A 21,264-nucleotide genomic window follows, 5' to 3' on the forward strand; every position below is an offset into this window, starting at 1 on the left:
ATTTATAGAAGATACTATTGTTTAAGCAATAATCTACAGAGTATAAATAAGGTACTTTTTTTTTTAATGCTGATTCTTAAAGTATTCACTAAATTGTTTCCAGCTTTCTATAGCCTATGACTTTCTTTAAATACTCCACTCACAAGGAGATAACATTACAACATTGGTGCAAGTTTAAGTACTAGACCACTAAAAATTACAAACTTTAACCAAAACATGACTTCACCAAAGCTTCTTCATTGAGGGGTCTTGGGTTTTTGTTTTGGTTGGTTTGCTTGTATGTTTGGTTTGGGGGTTGGTTTTTTCCATTTCCAATATAGCAAAGTATTTAAAATTTGTTTATAATGTTAAATGAAAAGTTAATATTTGTTTTACAGTTACCTCAGTAAGACCAGGTTTGATGATAATGATTTTCTCTCTTGTGTAAGTAAAAATATTTGTGTGAATGAAATGGCTTCTGCTGTCAGTGTAGCAGTTCTCTCTGCTATACTGCTTGCAAGATGGACATTATATTACTGTGCTCCTATTTAAATTATTTTAGAGGTTTTTCTCATTAGTTGTGCAACCTCCTTTCTGCTTTTCTACAACAATAACAAAAAGTTGGTACATTGGAAAAGTGTGTACCATATGCTATTTTTTCAGCCCTTCTAAAATTAAATTAAATCCACTCAACATAGCAAAAGAGCCCTCAGGCATAATTCTACATACTACGTATTTGCAGTATTAAATATTAAGTATTTTTTCTTTTAAAAGCATATTTTTTACAATTGTCATAAACTTCCATGCTGAACCATATTTGGAGTTGCATTTAACCTTGTTTTTTTCCAGGTTGTCAAAACTAAGCTTTTCATATTCATCAGTCTTTCTGATATATAAAATCTCAGTTGATATGGAAGGGAATTTTTAGGTAGTGTCTTCTATCTGAGCTTACATCCAAGTGTTCTTTTTACATAATGTAGAAGAGTGAATAAATGGGTAAATTAGTCCAAGCAATTGCATAGGTCCAAGATACTCGCGAACATTCATGATTCTAAGCCATTGACTGTTTGTTTGGGTCAGTCTGATCTATACATTTCATATATTCTCGTGATTGACAGTCACTCCAGTATTCATTTTGGAATCAAACATATACATTTAGAACTGTAAAAAACCTCAATTATAAAATTAACTCAATACAGTGGCAACATAATATCTATTGCTAAGTTTGAGTCATACTTGACCTTTATTTATGTGGCTAATTTCAGTATGCATTTATGCATCGCTTTGAAAATTTGTCTTCTGATTTCCTCTAATTACCTCTCAGATACCATATTAGTGGGATTTAAGGAGCAATAAGTAGTGTTCTAATTATCGTCTTTGAAACAAAAGACTGCTAAACAAGGATATGGCTTGGGCACAATTCTAGCAGTGACAGCAGAACTTGTGTACAATGAGCAACTCTACTATCTTTTGCAAGGATGTAAGTAATTAATATTGAACACTTAATGTATAGAAGAGTAGTTTAATATTACAGCATAAAATACCTCTTTGTGGTAGTTCATAAATTGCTTTATTGACAAATTTTGTTTTCCAAATTAAAAATGTGTGAACAGAAGCCATCTTCAATAATGCTTTTTTCGTGTGTATACTTTTTTCACAGAATCACAGGATGGGTCAGGTTGGAAGGGACCACAGTGGGGTCACCTGGTCCAACCTCCGTGCTCGAGCAGGGCCATCCCAGAGCACATGGCACAGGATTGTGTCCAGACGGTTCTGGAACATCTCCAGTGAGGGAGACTCCACACCCTCTGAGGGCAATCTGTTCCAGTGCTTGGTCACCTGCACAGTAAACAAGTCCTTCCTCATGTTCAGCTGGAACTTCCTGTGCATCAGTTTCTGGCCGTTACCTCTTGTCCTACTGCTTGGCACAACCAAGAAGAGCTTGCCTCCATCCTCTTGGCACCCCCCCCCTTAGATACTTACACACATTGATGGGGTCCCATCTCAGCCATCTCTTCTTGAGATTGAACAGGCCCAGCTCCCTCAGCCTGTCCTCCTAAGACAGGTGCTCCCAGTCCCATAATCAACTTAGTCACCCTCCCCCAGATCCACTCCTGGAGCTCCATGTCCCTCTTGTACTGAAGAGCCCAAAACTGGCTCTTTTCCCCCTTAGAATTTATCAAGAAATACTGCCACTGCTCCACTGAATCAGAAATTAAATTTTCTCACCAAATATTCGTTAATTTGATTGAGGATTTAGAGCTTCAATGACACCAAATTCCAGCAGCCAGAGTGCAGCAGTGACCAGGGTACTGCGGCCAGGAGAGCACGGACCTTGTCAGGCAGGGCCTGTCCCACTGCCCATGGCAGCAGAACAGGGCAGGCACAGAGGGGATGGCTGAGTCCCACCATAAGTCAAGATCAAAGAAGCAAAGTCTCTAGTGTATCATCTTCAAATATTCTTGACCTGTGGCCTTCTATCCATCTGTAGCAAGGAGTGGAAAATAGTAACTGTGATCTCACTGAAAAATTGGTATGGAGATTTGAATCTTTCTTAGTATTGGCTTACTTTGAGATGATGATAATTTGTTTTCGTAATGTAAAGTCATAGAGACATTGTCAGAGACATTTACACATTTGTAAATACATAAAGCCAAGTTCTCGTTCACAAGTTCCTACCCATTTTAATTTGCTGACTACAGAGGAAGTTGTAGAAAGGATAAGTTTTTATTTGATTTCTCTTTGTTAAATTCTCCTTTTAGAGTAAAATATAAACATCTGAAATGAAAATCCTCTTTATAGGTATAATTTTATTATAATAACAAACATTGAACTATATTGATGCTGCATAATATAAAGATGAACCTGTCTCCAAGGATCTTATATCAGAATTTCAGTCTGTAATGTTGGCTCTTACGCTATCCAGTTCAATTCATCCATCTCCTGCCATGATCTTGATGTGCTCTGAAATTGCACCAAAGTATAGCTGGTCACAAATTTCACACTTACCACTTTAGACAAGTGAAAGGTCAAGGGCTTACAACAGTTGAGCAGCTCCTTATCAGTACCACAAAGCACAGACAGGCATGAAAGTGACTGCGGGTCAGATCAGCTGTAATTTACGCTAACTGTGTAAGTCCACACAGATCCACCCCACTACCCTCAGACAGCAGAGTATGTATGTTTGAACATTGCTCACTTGTCTCACTTCTCATCTGCTCTGTGCAATGTTGGAATCAAATATACAAGCACACTTTCATTTAGTGCCATCCTTTTGTTTTCAGAATAAACAGGCATTAAGTAGCTCTTCCAAATAGAAGCCTTTCCATATTTGGAGGGAGCAATTTAACTTCTAAGACAGAACTGAGGTTTAAACCAGCCAGCTAACAGGAGGAAAATCAGGAGATGGAAATAGAAGTGATCTAATATCTTCTTGAAAACATTGCTTGAGGGATAATATAAAATTACATATTCAGTACATTCTAAAATCTGAAAAATAGGCATTGTGTCTAGTCTACAATGAGAAATTATACTCAGTGTATAATGTGCTGATTGAACTCCCTTGAATCATCTTACCAGATCCCATTTCAGCAGGCGACACGGGATTTATGGATTTTGATTTACAGGAATCTAACAGTGTAGGACTTCTATTGATCATTTTAATCTTCACAACTGAAAGGACTGAGTTTTTTACGTCTCCCCAATAGAGAGAAAAAGCAAACGTAATATTGGTGACTTGGTTTCATTCCTGAATAAACTAAAAACAGTGACTGAACCTAAAAAAACCAAACCAAAACCAAAACCGTAACAAGCCACCAACTTCTGATGTGCAGCTACTTTACAAGTTGGTTTGTCCTACAAAGGCCTCAGCTACAGATTCACAATAATTCTTGGGCAAGAGGAAATTAAGATCTCTTTGTCCTGAAATAAATCCCATTAATCTCTTATTATTTTTATTTGAACTGGGGCTGTTAATATTCCAATTATTAATTAATTTCTTTCCTGAATTAATTGTCATGTATTAAAAGGAATTTAAGTATATGATGTACACAGAAAAATAATTTTTAAAAATAATTCTTTTTTGGGTACACCGACTCTTTTTTTTGTTTTCTAAATTTGACACTCAAGTCAAACAGCTGGTTTTCTTTCTCACATGGTTTACCCAGCAGTGCAGTCCAGCAAATCAGTTTATTCCTGATTAACAGAATCCATTTTGTGGATATCCTGTTTTCATGATCAGTGGCCTACTAGAATCATATTATAAACAGCATTTGTGCAAGCTGTTCTGTAGTTACTGTTATCAGACACTATCAAATATAAAGAAAAATTAAATAACTTTAAGTGGTATGGTATACCAACAAGTCAATTTTTACATAAGCCATGCAAAAGGCACTTCAATTATTTTTAAATGAGAATGAATTATTCCCATATCTAAACTAGCTCTGAGTACAAATATCAATAATACCTTAAACTTTCAGTGCCAAGGTCTGGTAAAAAATGGGTTTAGAGTCAGTTGGAATTATTGGCTTAGTATGTGCCACATCCAGTCTGTCCATTGCATAATACTTTAAAATTCTGTTCAAGTAGAATATATATATTTTGTCTTGAACACAAAAATTATATTGAGACTTCTTCAGATATGATGTTGGCATAGACTATGCCATAGTATCTTTGGACTATGGCATTATATAGCAATAATGGTGAATCTCGGCCTTTTATGTCATTAGACGCAGTTGAGGAATGTGTAAGAATAGTTACAATGTACTGCATGCACAGCTGGAATAGTTGCTGGAAATAGATAGCAACAGAAAAAAACCTGAAACCATCATCAAAAGCAAATCACAATCAGCTATTCCTCCAGCACTGATTTTTGGAACTCAAGGAGTACTGGATTGTTTTAAGCATGACTTTCCATCTTTCACATCAAAATGGTGGCATAAGTACATGTAGGAAAATATTTCCTAAGAGAAAAGTACAAGGATTTGCCTCAGGTTGTTGCTCCACTCAATGTGAACTTGACTGAAATTCAAATTGTGAAATATATAATAAATTTGTCATAAATTAAAAGTTTATTCTTTGCCTCCCAGTGCGTGCAGTAACTTAAAACCAAACACCAACAAACAAATTGGCAGCTGGTGTTTTAGTCTGTGAGGTGTTAGCCATCTGGTCCCACAAAATAAAACATTTATTTGATTTGTCCTAAGTATCTAAGTTAAGAGATATCCAATATGCAAAGGCATTAAGATTTTGCTTTCAGAATGTTGGAAGTCCTTTTTTCTTAAAATTTCATAAAGAGTATACATACTCATTACTATGTATTCATCTCTGCTAAGTCAGATGAGGAACTTCAGAATAAAAGTTGTCTTCAGAAATTCCCATATGGTTTTGAGTAACAGCTGCTACAGCACAAGCCAAGTGGCACACTCATATGTAACACTACCTACATGGTGCGTTCTGTTCCAGGGCTGCTTTCATTTGTTCCCTTCCCTGCCACAAGTACACTGGTCCCATCAGTTAGACTATCCAAAGGAATTTCTTCTTTTGTGAAACTTCATTGCTAATGGTTTCTGCAGTACTCCTGATGTCTAGTGATATTAAAAGCTTATTTGAAAAGTTTAGTCACTAATTTTGGCTTCAACAACAGAAAAATTTGAAAATATTATCAATCTTTCATATGACACCGAAATGTTTGAATACCAACCTAATATTAACAAGATAATCCACAATCTACCAAGAGCATTTAATGCTATCCAGAGCACAGCATTTGCCTGGGAATGTTTCACTGTTAGATGATAGGCTACAAAACTAAAACCAGTTGCCCAAAATGAGACTTAAAAGAGAAAAAAATATTCTTTGGTAAGATTTGGAAGTGCTCTGTTTCTGTTCTTCTTGCTCACAATGTTGGATATGCACAGGAGGACATTAGTGGTATCCTTGTTTTCTAACACCAGAGGCTTTCCTCCAAAGCAAAGCAAGGGCTTCTTACAGTGCCTTTTCACTAAGGTTCTGTTGAAATTAAAGGTTTAGCTGCTTCAGTCCATGCAAGTCATATCCACAGGCCCTGAAAAGTGTTCTGGGACACTGCTGTTCTCTAAGGCTCTTTGGCTTATTTTCATGAAGTTGTCTAATCCTAGCCAGGAGGTTTTTTGCTGATGTGGATTATCAGTTAATAAAAACTCACTTACTAGTGAGGAACAAAAGTTAGTATACTTCAAAATGACAAAGGAAAAAGTAATCCAAATTCCCAGTGCCAGTGTGTGTTTACAAATAAACTCCATGTAATTTACAACTACAGATATTAAAAGAACTTCATTTAATGGTTGTCCCAAAACATACTGCAGGGCAGAGTTAAGATTGTTGGTTTTATAAGCTGGTTCTATTTTTTTTTAACCTTATGCTAAACTTGGAATCCTTTCAGATGAACTGCAGGTATGACTGGTCTTTATAGTGTGCAGGGGTTATAAGACGCCCTGCATGTCGTCAGCTCCCCAGTATGTTGGCTGTGGTGACAGCATAAAGAAAAAATCAAACTACTCTCAGTTCTGATGCCTGCACAGAAGTGTCATGAATCTAAAGAATGATGATGGGTTGTAATTTACTATACAAAATGTCTTCTCTGGGTTAAGTGAACTATTAACATTTTCCACAAAATCCACAAAACATCCTTTTCAGAGTGGAAAACGGTCAAGTCTGCCAATATTAAGTTAAAGTCTTTCAATTAGGAGACTCTCACTTTTCACAACACCACGGCAGAATATAACAAGGCACTGAAGAGAGGGTCTGAGGTAAGAAAACTAGTACTTAAGTAGAGGCTTTCAAAGGTAATAGAGAGATAAATATATATTAAATTTAGCCAGCAGCCTAGAACTGTAGGGGGAAAGGAAACAAGTGATGTGTTTGAAAGCTTCTCTTTTGCAGTATAATTCCAAGTGCTGCCTCTGCTGTTTTCACAGTAATGCTTTGACTACATGCTTAGCTCCCAGTACCATGCATTAACCATTTTTACAGTTTTCATCAGGGCCCAGCAAGGGCCAGAGGGCCCCTAAGAGGAATAGAGCCAGGGGTCAGCAGGGCAGGGGTCTCATCAGCCAGGGGCCACCCTCAGCAGGACAGGCCCAGATAGTAGCCAGGCCCAACCAAGAGTTGAAATTACCAGGCAAGTTCATGATGATGAAGCAGGTCTGAGGTCAAGCCAGAGGTCAATCTGCAGGTCAGAGTCAGGTCTGGCAATTGCCAGGCAGACCCCAGGTTCAAGCTGGGAAGCCAGTCCATAGGGTCAACTGGATGCATTGACAGGCAGGAGCACAGTGCCAGCTGAGCTGAAAACCAACACTCCTCCAGAGAAGCTTAGGAAAGAAACAAAGGCTCAGGGCTGAGCTTAAGTAGGTCTTCTGGACTTGTGCGTGTGTGGAGATTCCATCTGAGGCAGGCCAGGGCCATTTTGGCTATTCGTGCATGCAGGCACCTTGACTAAGGGCTGTTTGTTACCTACAGTTTTGCTACCTGCTGTGTTTATTACATCTGTCAAATATTGTTGATCCTTGTGCTAAGGTAGGAATATTTTAGCTGGTTTTGCTATGTTTGCACTGAAGCTTGAGCACTTCTTAGCTAGGTTCTCATGGATGATTAAAAGAAGTCAATTTCTTTCACACAGGAGGGTCTTTTCTCAAAAACAGTCATAAAATCTGCTTCTAAAATATTCTTTCTCTGCATTTATAAAGGACGCCAGGTCTGTTCCTCTGTTTAAATGGTCAATAAAGTGGTACAGACTGGAAGGACGAGATAAGAAATAGACATGACCAGACAGAAGCAGTTGTATGTCTTGGACTCAGATACTAAAGGCAGGATTTAACTGTCTAAACGCAAGTACTTTCCATTTGAGGTGCCCTAGAGTATCCAAAATATCCACACATATGATCTTTGCCAACAGGCTTTAAACCAGGTATGTCAGGGGATGGTGATGACAGCTTGCAGATAAGTGAGGGAAGAGCAGTCAGGGCAGTAAATACATGGGACAGGGTGACAGGAGCAAGAGAGCCCTCAGGAAGGATAAGACAGGTTAAAAGAAGGTTTGCCTCAAGTGTTTGTGCACAAATGCACACAGTCTGGGAAGCAAACAGGAGGACGTGGATCTCTGTGTGCAGGTGCAGAACTAAGGCAACATAAGAATATCTGAGATGTGGCAGGATCTCTGCATTGTAAGGAACACACAAGTTCTTTAGGAACAACAGGCAGCAAGGACAAGGAAGGGGGTGCTATCTATGTGAGGAAGCAGCCTGGATGTACTGATCTCTTTTGTGGAACAGTGGGTAGGGTGACTGAGGACTTGTGAGTCATCATCAGAGGAGAGGCTGGTGAAAGAAGCATGGCAGTGGGAATCTGTTACAAATCATGTAGTCAATATTGGGAAATAGATTAAGTTTTCTTTAAGCAATTCAAGGAAGTCACCAGATCACCAACCCTTGTTCATACAGATTGCCACACTAGCACTGAAAGATTCTGGAAAGGCCCTGCGGGTCCTGGTGGGCAGTAGTCTGTGTACACTGGGAGATTTCAACAGGAGTGTAGCCAGTAGATCAAAGTGTGATTATTCCCCTCTGCCACTTTTTGAGGCTGCCTTCAGTTTTGGGCTCTCCAGCACAAGGAAGATGCTGGTAAGCTTCAGCAAGTCTAGCAGAGAGCTACCAAAATGGTCAGAAGGCTGCACCACATGTCTTGTCAGCAGAACCTGAAGGGACTCTGCTTCTTTAGAGAGCAAGATTGTTTAGGGAAGGTGTGGGGCATTTAGTAGCAGCTTTCTGATACCTGAAAGTTGTTTTTTAAGAAGGCAAACACAATTTCTTTACTAAGGAGCACAGTGGGTGAATGAGAGCTATGAATTGAAATAGGAAAGGTTACAGCTTATAGGAAATAAGAAAAGATTCTTTCACTGTGAGGATAATTGAACATTGAAAGAGAGGCCCAAAGAAATTATGGCTCTCCATATTTGGAGTTTTTGAAGACCCTATCTGGACAAAGACCAGAGCAACATCCTCTGAATGCTGTGTTGATCCTTTTTTGAGCAGGGTGTTGGACCAAAGACCTCTTGAGGTTCCTTCCAGCAGGAAGGACATGCAGTTCTATTGTATATGGGATATATGTATATGGTGCAGAAAGCACAGGAGACACTATCTCTTCTGGAATGGTGAATATACAGTATAGGGAAAACCTAGGGGCATGTCATATGGCTTTAAGGGTTGTGTTTAGGAAAAAGAAAGCCTGACTGACTTCAAAAAATGGCCAGATGACATGCTTATCTTCCCACAAGAAGTGAAGTTTATGCAGAAAAGTATATGCCTACCTCTTCTTTTTCCATCTCTTTTTATGTGTTTTATCATATTAGAATTTATTTCAGTGGAATTTATGGTCAATATTATCATTATGGTCTTTTGACCAGATGGAAAGACTTTTGTGGCAATTCCTAACAAGTAAAATTCTCTTTTCAAAATGCCATTCAAATTAAAGACCTTGTTTCAAGGTTGTATCAGCACATTCCTGATTAATTTCAAATCTATACAATAATAGACACCACTGAGGCTAAAAATAGGGAGAGGACTAAAATGGACTTTAAAATGTTCAATCATATAAGTAATAATACAGTGGAAAATATAGTTTGACTTATGATACTACTGTGAGCAGCTCACACCGAAAGGTTTATTATTATTTATTATTATTATTTATTATTATTATTATTTAATTTAAATGCTGTTGGGCATGTGGTCATATGTTGCTACATGAATGATGTGTCTGATACAGCTTCCTTGACAAAGGTCTTATAAGGGTTGAGATTTTATGTTCACATCCCAGTATATACAAGTGAGATGGGTAATTACTTCCAAATGATTTTTGTTATTTATGAAAATATAAAGGAGATAAAATGCAGAGCAGGGATTTTCTAACCTCAACAACTTAATGCAGTTCAGAGCAGATTCAAGTTTCATTTTTGCTATCTAGATATTATGCTCTAATTTTGCCTATTAAATTCAAGCCAAGCAGAAGGAAAGGACGAATTTGCATATCCATTTCCATTCAGGTTATGGACTTTTAAATCCATGTTGCTTGTGTCTATAGACTAATGAGTGCACCATTATAGAGGAGGCTTACTATGTCCCTGCATTTGGAATGTCCAGATTTTTGCTCGGCATATAATATTTTGAGAGCCATTTTTTTCAAGCATAGTGTAATAGGCTTTAACTTTGCTAAGCTTTTCTGCCAGGCCTCCAGTGCCCTGCTGTTCTATTATATTGAACTTGTAAGCAGGATGCTCTGCCAGGCTCACCCAGATTACTGCTGCAATAAGGGCCCTGCTGAGTGACTAGTGTCATGATAAGTGCTAGGGAGGGAGTTCACCATCTTGGCATACTGTTCTCATCTTATTAAATTCAGCTTTGTGGAAGCAGGGAGTCTGCCTCTCGGCCTCACTGGCTCTGGCTCAGTCCAACTGCTACTGTCAGACAATATGAAAATAGGAACCACCACAGCTAATGGCAGGTGCTGCACCACCGCAGCTGAGGAAAAAAGGAGAGCTTTTTCTTTTTTTCTTTTTTCCTTTTTTTTTTTCTTCTAATAGGTACTTGACTGGATTGATTTGGAAACATTTAGCTATTTATTGTTATAGCCTTCATACCCACAGATACTTGCTGAGATACTGGTTTTTTTTTTAACTTACTCTCTGCTTTATACAGACTCCTTTGTTCTTGCTTACTTATATTAAAGAAATATAATGTAGCAAAGCCCTTGCAATAGGCCTGATACCATTCAGCTTTAGTAAAGGATGGTATTGTAAAGATCCAATCCTGATGTCTCTGTTCAGACAAAACTCCTACTGGGTGTTGCCTGAGAATAATTTCCCAAATTCCAAACTTGGATTACTACTGGAGGTGAAGTGAGTTAGCTATTCAATCCCCCCTAAACTCAGTAACCCCTACTTGCCTAATCCTCATATTTCTTTTAAAAATGTAACCTTTAGTTTTGGGTGGAGGATTCAGAATCTTCCCAGTGGCCTGAAATGACCAGCTGCGATCTGAGTGTAAGCTATGCTGCTGAATGCAGCAGGAAAAGTGCAACATTTCAGAGAGGAGAGAGAGAACAAGGGAATATGTATTTGCAAGCCATACCCATGGAGAGGAAGAAAATGAAAATCACTCGTTTTGTAGTATGAATTGCAGTAAACCACACCTTAGTTCTGAGTGGTCAGAGAGTATTTAACCATCTATTTTTAAGCCTAAGGCTCTTTTGAGCTACAAATGAAAAAGGCTTTTCCAAGGGCCTGTGGAAGGATAGATAAATTACTTCTGTACTTGCTGGTGTCTGAGCACATATAGAGTCTTCCTTGACATCAGCAAATACATTGTTTCTCACTGTTCAACAGTAAATCTTCAAATAACCCCATCATTGTCACTTCAGTGTTTTGTAAATTGAACGTGAACAGCACATGCAATAACATTTCTGACAGAAATATTGATGATGTCCAGCTACAGAAGTCAGCTTATAGCAAAACCAAGTTGGGATCAATAGAAAAAACAGGTTTTCAATTGCACTTATGGCAGTAGTTGCTAAGTCTGGCAGGTTGCATTTCAGCAGCACACTTGTTGGCCATGTCAGTCTTCATAAGAGTGACAGGTTTGATTAGACTGTTTGAGAGAGGCTGATTCAAAAATTCAGACAAAATAACATCTTTCTGCCAATTTGCAATATCACATTCACAATCCATTCCAGACTCATCAAAGCTAAGGAATAAAGGACTTAACATTTTAATCCCCCCTGAGAAAATGAATAAGAAAATTATGTCTCTGAAAAGTGTGATTATTTTCTTGTAAAATGAAAGTGGAGAACTATTAGTGAAACCGACTACCATGAAAGTTGTGTGTCAGACCTTTCAAATCCCAGGCAATTAGCATGCAAGAGAATTCTTATCAAAATTTGAGGGCAAATGAAAGGATAAAACAAATCTATCTGGTTACGTTCATATGTAAGAAAAGTCTAATTTGTTTATACCTGTTCTTCATTTCTATATCACATTCAAAGCTGTCATTTTTAAAGGTTTTCAAATGTTCCTTGTAAATCACAATTTTTTTCTTTTTTTTTAATTCCTTGGTTTTCTTGTTGTCCCGATTCACTGTGATGTAACTGGGGAGAGCATGGGTGGAGTGGTGTTCTTCTTGCTCTGGTCACTGTGTGATCCACATGAAGTAAATTGCCAAGAAAAAAAAAAAGATTCATTTAGAAGAGGTTTGAACCTTAACTTTTCTCTGTTTTCCATCTCTGTACTAGAGCCTTAAAAAGTTCAGTTGAAATTCAGAACACTGCAGCTAATGAATGAATTACAGTGGAATGGCTGCTGGAAATAGTCCAGGAGAAGCTTAACTGAGAGGTAAGTAGAGAATGATAACAATCTGAAGTTTTGTGTTGTATGAAATTGGTTTTATTTTGTTTTACTTGGAGAAAAAACAAAGACCTCAGGCTTAGATCTTTGCCACTGAATCCAGGCTTGGAATCAATAAATGTGGGATGATCGTGGCATGATTCGGGAAGTATTTTATGAGGAATGCACGGAATCTACTCCAACTTAGAGATGACATTGATCTCTAGCCATTGTACCTGAGAACATGGAACAAAGTGTTTGTTGTTGCTAATCAAACAGATTTATTTTTGGTTTTCATGCTATAATTTAAGTGATTCAGTGGGGAGTTGCTCCTCCATCAGATTCTGAGGGATTAAATGGCCTTGGGATATGGCCTCTCTTTGTGAGGCAGAACATCAATTCAGGATTCAGTTTTTCAGATTTTTCTTCATTTTAATATGGAAGAAGAATGCCTCTGAGATATTCCAGCTGAACAGCAAAATTGTAACAGGATATCAGAGCTGGAACCACTCTGCAGTAAATCTGGATTCTTGAAACTTGTTTCCATCTTCACTGACTTTGCAGCTGAAGAGTTTAGTGTTTGAAACTACAACAGTCAAGTGGGCAGGACATTCTGCATTAAGGTGGCCCTATGGAAAAGTCTTCACACTGGCCTTCCATTCATCACAGAAAAGTAACACAGAGTGCTTTACCAAAGACAAGTGCACCTTATCATCACACTTCAGGCATCCTTTGTCATGGTTAGCTGACAAACTTTTTTGCAAAAGGCTTTTGTAAAGTACATTAGATAGATATACAGCAGCTGTGTAAGCCCAGGCTTGCCTGCAGTATATTGAGAAAAGTTAAGAACATAAAAATCTGAAACAATAAGCCAACCATGTAATTATTTTAATGAAGTCGAGTTGTGTTTGGGATTTTATTTATTTATTTATTTATTTCTAATTGTATGAGAACAGCATTTTTTTGATTTGGCAGTCTGGAGATAAATATACCCTTGCAATGTTTGTAGCAGAGACACTGAATTGTTATGCTACTACACAAGAGTGAAAGAGAAAAACAAATTAATCTATTTTCACTGTCCAAGTTGAATGAAATGTGAAGAATAAACAAACAGCACAGATGGTGAAACAGTTTAAATTTTTAATACTCTCCCAGTGTTAATCATTTCCAATATTTATAACAGCATGATAGCAACATATATTAAAATATGTTATTTTATTTAAATAAAAATGTATTAATCAGATGAGCAATTCACTATTTTCAGCAAAGTCGAATCTAAAAAAATATTTTTGGAACATAATCAGTTTAAATTTTGCTGCATGAATATTAAACAATATATTCAAATGCTGAATCTTTGGCAGGATCTTACTGCTGTGCACTGTGGATAACATATCTGAAAACTTATAGTTCCATATGGTCATTTCTTTTTCTTTATTAATTTGCTAAGTAAGTGTAGACAAGCAGAACTACAATACTCAGTAAGTCTCTTCATTGTTTTTCAGTATTCTCACAAATGGAACACAAATTTTGGAGAGAATCCCAAATGGCAGGTGCTGACACTAAGTAGAAACAGGAACAGCCTTCTTGTTAACATATTATCTACTCCTCACCTACCACTGGTCTGTTACAAAACTCATTGACAGTGAAAGCTAAATGAAATAACTGAAAACTAATTCAGTACTGTTACAAATATTTCAGATAGCTTTCTGCAGCTTAGAAGCAAACAAGCAAAGAAATCTTCTCCCTGCTTAGCCCTGTTGGATAATATCCAAGCTACTGTATTTTCTTTCCAGAGCAAATTTAAGGCATTCTTTGCAAAAGGTGGTGTCCTGGAGTGCTGAACTGAGGAAACAGAAAGACAGATGGAGGAAATCAAATGAATCAGGTACTGCTTCTTGCACAAGGAATTGAATGAGGTGGACAAGTAGTTGATATGACCTTAGTAGAACTATTTTGCTGTGTAACAGATCCATTAATAAATTTTGTAATGTTAGGGTATTCTATACATTAAAATTGATCTAAATAGTCTCATCCCATCATAATCTCTAACTTATTTCTTTCGGAAGGTTAGAAGGAATATATTAGTTTATGCAGTGTTGCAAATAGTTTAGGTAATGATATTTATTTATACATAAACCTTTTCACTGTTCTTCCCTTCCTCCTGTCAAATCCCAGAGTGTGCCCATTGTTCTCACAGTCTGAAGAGCTGAAGAGTTTTTTGCATAATATCAGGAACAGCTATATGGGCAGTGACTCTGAAGGATGTCTTTTTATTTAGATGTCTCTATGAAGGTTCATTCTGTTAAAGTTACTGATTGTGCTGTCAGTTCACAGAACTTCCTTTTTTATTTTCTCCTTTAACTTCAGGATTAAATTTCAATATTAGTGTGAGGGAGCTAGCATCTTAGTTTTCCATACTCTTTTTGGAACTGTGGTAGATACCTTGTGAGTTTTTCTGGGTAAATATGAAACTGCAGTATTAGCTTGCTTCTAGGCAACTGAAATAGGGAGGAGAGGGTGCCTGTAACCCCTCAGTGTGTAGGCACATATTGGACTGCCAAGATTTTCCAAAATGGTTAGTGGCTGAAGGTGTTTTGGCTGGTGGGTGCCACAGCTGAGATACTGATATAATGAGCCTGATTTTTGGAAAACAGCCTTTGAAACTAGGCCTTTACCAGCAAGGCTCTAACACTCTCAGATTTCTGGCAGTATGCTGCCTTGTTTTCCTCCTTGATTTTTGTAGCCCTCACTGTGGACTATCTCTGGTGGCTATCACAAAGGCCATCTATATTAAATGTTAGTTTAAGTGGTACTCCTGATAGACTCACATCCTTTACATAGCAGCCACAAGAGGGGGATGTGGAACACTCACAGAATATTAGGGTTTAGTCCTCTCACAGCTGTTGGTGTTATCGATACTTTCTCTGATTTTTACCATCCGTCCACTTTTAGCACCAGGCTTATTTTCCTGGAGATCACGGCTTGCAGCAGTTTATTTTTAGTTAGGAAAAACCTTTAGAGGGGGTTCAGATGGAAATATTCTGTCACCTAGATTTGACCCCCTTTTGCTCTTTAATGGAACAGTTACAGCTGTTTAACACTTTCAGAGAACTATGCAGCTATCTCAGCACAGAAAAAGGGGTTAATGGAACAACATGGGTTTTTTTCCAATAAACAAATTCTAATTGATACATAGATTGTAATCACAGGAAACCCTTTTTTACAGTAACTGTGTTGTAATGGGCCATTTTAGGGGCAAGGTGGTACATACTGTAGAAAATTTGTATATGAGGGCAAAAGGATTAGACAATTGCTTTTGGGGACTGTGTAGATTAGTACATCATTGCATACTAACAAAGTGCTAATTGCTCCTTTTGACCACAGGCCCAGTTTACAGAGATTTAGCACAAATGTGTCCTGTGCACTAAATCACAAAACTAACACTGCATTATTTCTCTCTACAGCTTGCAAATTCTTGTAGGGCAGTATACATTAGCCTTAATTAGATGCAAAGAAAAAGGATGGCATAGAGATACTCACTTGTAATTTAGAAAGAGCAGCCCTGATGCTAATTAACCAGGTTGCAAATCATGCATTTGTTTTGTGGCAGTAATAGTAATAGCAAACAGTATACATATATTTATATAATTTTAGGATTGTTTTAATATTGTATATAACTACACAAGCAATTTGTCTCTACTCAGTATGTTAGCTAAAAACAAATAGGTGTGAACTACTTTGAACAGGTTGTTGGTACTGATTTTATAGAAATTTTAAAATAGCACCTGTTAAGAATATTTGCCAATTATTTAATAATCATTTAACAATAACGGGGAAGGAAGAACAAAACCATGTCGAATAATCACTCTTCTTTATCTTCATTGGAATCACACTCAGAATGGTAGATGTTCAGAAAAATAGTATCTCGTGTCTCTGCACCTTTTCTAGAAGTACAGAATTATTTGCTCACAGAGTCTTTCCACCCTTCAAACAGGATAGAAAGCAACTTTTCAACGAGACACATGCAGAGTCAATAGGAGACCTCACTTGCTTGGAAAGGCATAAATCTACAGGTGTCACTCCCATTCTGCTGCGCATCATTTAAGCCTTTTATGTACCAGCTCTTCGTTTTGGTTTTTGGCTAGCAAGGAAATTTGAAGATTGGACTTCTTTCACATATCTCTTTTGGTCCCTCTTTTCTTTTCATGCAAGAGTTCTTATAGGTCTGACCCTCTCTTTACATAATCAGTCTGACACTAAGTGAATTTAATAGCTACTGTAATTTAATTCTAGCTCTGCAGATTCTTCATTTTGGATCTTAAGAATCTAGTACTAGAGACTGAACCTGAGATTTCAGGCATGATCTGTAGTATTTGAGGGTAGGGCATAGATCAAAGTATTTTACTAAGGGAAAGGTATATGGTAAGGGAAAAGAAAAGATGCTGTAGGGAATAGACTAAAGTATTTCATAGGTTTTCCTTTCACACATTGTTGAAACAATATGAATACTGAATAACATGAATTCCACTCTCTAGTCTATCTTTTATAATAAACAAGATGATTAAGAAAAAAAAAGACAAGGTATAGAAAGTAACTGAAAAGGACAGGTATGTGTCACCATAAGGGCACTCTGTGTCACAAAGCAAGTATGCCTTAGTTCCAGCCAAAACAACCACCCACTCAGGGTACTGAAGTGTAGGCATGCTGTTATGACCCAGATTCAAATGATGAGAGTAGGAGTGAGAAAATGAAAGTGTTAATAATATTTCAAGCACAGGGCTAATGGGAAGGGAATTTCTGGGATTCCCCTTTCATTCCTATTCTCTCTCAAAAGAAAACTATGGAGTTCCCTCTGGAAAGGAAAAAAAAGTAGTCTCTTTGGCTTATCACCAAATGTTGAATATTTAGACTAAATGATATGTGGCAGAACTGTGCACCTGTCCTGGCTGGAAATATATGTGTGAGTACTGAAGAGGAATAGATGAATTGAGAGGTATAAAATATCTGAAGACTTGAAACTTTGACTAGTGCTGAAACATTTTTTGAAAATGGAAAAAGATTTGTAATTTAACATACTGACATACTTCTTTGTTTTGCTGCAGCTGACATGAGTTTGAAAGACAATAAATCTGTTGCAGCCATCAACACCAAACCAGCAGCCTATCCCACCAAATAGCTTGCACAATGGCATTTTGTAAAGGATGGAACATATGCTTACCATATCGATGCAAAATCTCCTTTTTCTTACTCCTTGTTGCGCCTAATTCAGTTCATTCTTATTAGAGCAAGCATTTTTATGTTGCTGAAGTGTATTTTATGTTTTACAGAAATATTAGGAAGCCCTCCAACTCAGATAGGCTTGGTATCATATTAACACTGAATGTTATGGAAGAGCTAACATTAGCAAATTCAATTGTTTTACAGTTGTTGCTTTTTTAGCTTTAAGTTTAATAATTGAGAAATTCAAGCTTTATCAGACTCTAACAGCTCTCCTATGGTGAGCAACACTCATAGATGCAAATTACTCAGTCCATTGCAAGTAAGTGTCTTGTAGGTAGATTCTCTGTAGCAAACATAAGGATTGCAGCATCAAGCTCTCTGAAAACTTTAATTCTTCCGGAAGTCCTCTATTCAACCCATTTCACATAATAAGACAGTAAAGATAATCTTGTGATAGTTCTCCCTGTAATTTGTTCAAACTTAACAGGGTTACAGGGCTACCACTACTTTTTTTCTGTTAATGTTTTCTTCCTTTGATGTAGGCAGCTTTTTGGTTGGAAAGAATGAGAATCATGAAGTCATAGAATTATTTAGGTTGGAAAAGATCGTGAAGATCAACTGCCAGCCCAGCACTGCCAAGTCCATCACTAAACCACGTCCCCAAGTGCCACATCTACACATCTTTTAAATACCCCCAGGGATGGCAACTCCACCATTTGCTGAGCAGCCTGCTCCAATGCTTGGCAACCCTTTCAGTGAAGAAATTTTTCCTAATATCCAATCTAAACTTCCCCTGCCACAACTTGAGGACGTTTCGTCTTTTCCTATCGCTTGTTAGAAGCTTATGAGAAGAGACTGACCCCACCTGTCTACAGCCTCCTTTTTGGCAGCTGTAGAGAGCAATAAGGTCCTGAGCCTCCTTTTCTCCAGGCTAAACACCCCCAGCTCCCTCAGCCGCTCCTCATAAGACTTGTGCTCCAGAGCCTTCACCAGCTTTGTTGCTCTCTCTAGACTCACTCCAGCACCTCAGTGTCTTCCCTGCAGTGAGGGGCCCAAAACTGGACACAGGATTTGAGGTGTGCCCTCACCAGTGCCGAGTACAGGGGGACAATCACTGCCCTGGTCCTGCTGGCCACACCATTGCTGATACAGGCCGGGATGCCATTGGCCTTCTTGGCCACCTGGGCATATTCTGTCTCACGTTCAGCTGCTGTTGACCAGCACCCCCAGGTCCTTTTCCACCAGGCAGATTTCCAGCCGCTCTTCCCCAAGTCTGCAGTGTTCAGTGGGGTCGTTGTGACCCAAGTGCAGGACCAGACACTTCACCTTTTTCAACATCATATAATTGGCCTTGGCTCATCATTCCAGCCTGTCCAGATCCCTCTGCGGTGCCTCCCTACCTTCCAGCAGATCAACACCCCTGCCCAACTTAGTGTCATCTGCAAACTGACTGAGGGTGTACTCGATCCCCTCATCCAGATCATTGATAAAGAAATTGAACAGGTCTGACCCCAACACTGATCCCTGGGGAACACCACTTGTGACTAGCTGCCAATTGGATGCAACTCCATCCACCACCTTTCTCTGGACCTGGCCATCCAGACAGTTTGTTTTACCCAGCAAAGAGTACACCCATCCAAGCCACGAGCAGCCAGTTTCTCCAGGAGAATGCTATGGAAAACAGTGTCAGAGGCATTACTAAAGTCCGGGTAGACAACATCCTGCACAACAGCTTTTCCCTCAGCCATTAGATGGGTCACCATGTCACAGAAAGAGATCAGGCTGGTCAAGCAGGACCTGCCTTTCATAAATGCATCCTGACTGGGCCTGATCTCCTGATTGTCCTGTACGTGCTGTATGATGGCTGTGTGATGACTCAATGACATTCCCCATCACTGAGGTCAGGCTGGCAGGTAGTTCCCCATATCCCTCATCCAGACTGTCTTGCAGATGGGCGTTGCATTTGCTAACTTCCAGTCAACCAGGACCTCCCTGGTTAGCCAGGACTGCTGGGAAAGGAAAGTGGCTTGATGAGCATTTCCACGAGCTCCCTCAATATGCTTGGGTGGATCCAATCTGGCCCCATAACTTGTATATGTCTAAGTAGTGTAGCAGGTCACTAACCATTTCCATTCGGATTATGAGGGATTCATTCTGCTCCCCATCTTCCAGCTCAGGGGGCTGGGTACCAAGAGACTAGCTGGTCTTGCTACTGAAAACTGGGACCAAGAAGACATTAAATACCTCAACCTTTTCCTCATCCTTTGTCACTGTGTTTCCCCCCACATCCAGTAAAGAATGGAGAATCTCCTTAGCTCTCCTTTTCTTGCTGACATATTTTTGGAAACATTTTTTATGTCTTTTATGGCAGTAGCCAGATCAAATTCTAGTTAGATTTTGGCCCTTCTGATTTTCTCCCTGCATAACCTCACAACATACTTGTAGTCCTCCTGAGTTGTCTGCCCCTTCTTCCAAAGGTCATAAGCTCTCCGTTTTTCTCCTAATTACCAGGAGTCTTCTCCCCTGCTGGCTCATCTTTTGGCACAGGGGAACAACCTCCTCCCGCACCTTTAGGATTTCCTTCACGAAGAATGTCCAGCCTTCCTGGACTCCTCTGTCCTTCAAGACTACCTCCTAAGGGGCTCTGTAAACCAGGCTCCTAAATAGACCAAAGTATGTTCCCTGAAAGTCCAAGTCAGCAGTTCTGCTGACCCCCTTCCTAACTTCTCAGAGAACTGAAAATCACCATTTTGTGATCTCTATGTTCAAGCCAGCCTCCAACCATCATGTCAAGTCCACCAAGTCCTTCTCTGTTCAGAAAACAAGAAATGTCAGTATGTGGTTACTTGCTTACAATATTTAGAATGACTTCAATAAATACGACTTTTGTGCAAAATACAGATGATTTATTTACATTATCAGTTGTGCTTGCAGAGACACTCCCCTAAGAGAGAGCATAAATTAATTAGAAGTGGGGCTCAGGGGTGACTCATTAGCCTGCCTTCCTCTGAAGATTTTTAGTGTTTGCAGGAGAGGGTGATAGAAGGTTGAGGAGGAGGAGCAGATTATTTCGTTTTGTGAGGCCTCTTGTGAAGGCTTTTTCTCCCACTGACTGAGCGCAGATATTGAAAGTCTGTTCTATCTCCCAAAAGTCTGATGTCAACATCAGATGTCATCCACAGCAACAGCAGCAGCAGCCGCTGTGACAGTAAAAGGCAAACAGTGGAAGACATAGCCAAAATGTTGAAGTCCCTGCTTCCCTCCTCAGGGCTAACAAAGCACGCAGAGACCTATATTCTGAACTTGGGACACAGCTGTTAAAAGCACTTTAGTTTTCCAACCTGTGTGTCTGGAAAACTTTGTGATTGCAAGTGGTTTGGACAAGTCTGGCTTTTGAAGCAAAGCAAAAACTGAATTCTATAAGTTTGAAAGTGTAACAACTGAGTAAGAATGGCAGAATTTCACACCTCTTTTTTCAGATTTTCCAAAGAAGCAAAATAATGTTCCTGGTATTTTAACTCAGCTTTGAATAAAATAAAATAAAATAAAATAAAATATAAAAACCACAAATGGCAATATAAAACTATATTAATGGAATTAAATTAGCCCTATAGTGCACCCAGAAACCATAAAAAATTGCAGCTGCATAGAAATTTTCATTT

Source organism: Corvus hawaiiensis, chromosome 1, assembly GCF_020740725.1.
Source record: "Corvus hawaiiensis isolate bCorHaw1 chromosome 1, bCorHaw1.pri.cur, whole genome shotgun sequence".
NCBI lineage: Eukaryota > Metazoa > Chordata > Aves > Passeriformes > Corvidae > Corvus > Corvus hawaiiensis.